The sequence below is a fragment of the Gossypium arboreum genome, chromosome 5, assembly GCF_025698485.1.
Source record: "Gossypium arboreum isolate Shixiya-1 chromosome 5, ASM2569848v2, whole genome shotgun sequence".
Taxonomy (NCBI): Eukaryota; Viridiplantae; Streptophyta; class Magnoliopsida; order Malvales; family Malvaceae; genus Gossypium; species Gossypium arboreum.
In genome coordinates, this window is record NC_069074.1 from 88018357 (window position 1) to 88019858 (window position 1502).

The window sequence follows — 1502 nt, forward strand, 5'->3', positions numbered from 1 at the left end:
TAAAAAAATGATGTAATTGAAAATCTAGACATTTCTTCATCTTTCTCAGCCAGAAACGTCGTAGCAGGTCTCCTATGCTGGTTTTTCATATTTTTGCACCATGTGAGTTCAATTTTTACTATTTCTTAGTAATTTTTATATTTTTGTGACTTTTACAATTAGGTCCAATCATCTAATTCATTAGTTTTTGATTTGGTGGGTGAGATTGGAAGTTACCCTGGCTGAGTAAGGGTAGTTTATGATGAATTATTATGAAATTTAAGTTCTAATTTCATATTAAGGTTGTTTTATTAAGTCATTTTGATAGAAAATGGTATTTAGGACCTAATTGTGAGCAAAATTGTGAATTAGATGTTGGTGTTAAAATTCAGAATATCAGAGGCTGTAAAATAGTTTATAATGATAAAATAAAAGTGTTAATTTAGAAAAATTAGTTCAATTGATGGGTGAATTGAGCGGGACTAAATTGTAAAAAGCAAATTTTGGGGTAAAAGTGCAATTTCAAAATTTGAACAGCATAAATTTTGAAGTGAAATAGAAATCAAATAAATGCTAATGAGTAGAAATATTTTATATTATAGATCAAGAATCCAAAGAAGAACGAGGAAAAGAAAAAGTAAATGACTAAATTGTAAGGTTTAGTCACATTTTGTATCAAGGTAAGTTTACAATGAAATAAATGCAATATTCTTTTATTTACATTATTATTGTCAATTTCAGAATTTATATATTTATGTTATGAGAATATTTAAAGTCGAATTAAAGGCGAAGTGACAGAGAAAAACATCGAAAGCCCGTTTGAACCTTAGGAATGTTAGGATATTGGGGTTGACAGGACAGGACAGGACAAAATGAGCCATGTAAGTCCATATCAGATATATGGCTTTGGAGACAGGAATGAGCCATGTAAGCCCATAATATATATATATATGGCATTGGAGACAGAATAATTCATGTAAGTCCATGTCGAAGACATGGCATTAGCGAGATATTGATGAGCGAGAACGACCCTAGTATCCTTAGTATTCCGAGTGGTTCAACGGGTCATTGTACACGTTAAATTACAGTGAATTATCAGCAAAAAGGGAAGGTAGATTATATTTATGAATAGTGAAAGGTCAGGTAAGAAAGAAGGTAAGTGAGTAAAGAAGAAGGTAGAAAATGAGAAGTAAAGGAAGTTTATGAGGCTAGGTGACATTATGTATATTTATTCAACATGTTGAATGTTGTAATTTATTTGCTTGTAAGCTTACTAAGCCTAGTGCTTACTCTCTTTATTTTCTTTTTCTTATAGTTTTTATCAAGCCACTCGGGGATCGAAGGAAACGTCGGAGACCGATCACACTATCGAAGAAACCACATTGGTATAGTTAAACGTTTCGTTTTGTGTATGGCATGTATAGGAACTTTGTTTCTTTTAATATGATATGATAAATGAATGATACTTTCTAGTGATTAACTAATAGAATGGCTGATGATATACATGTTTAATAGTATGTATG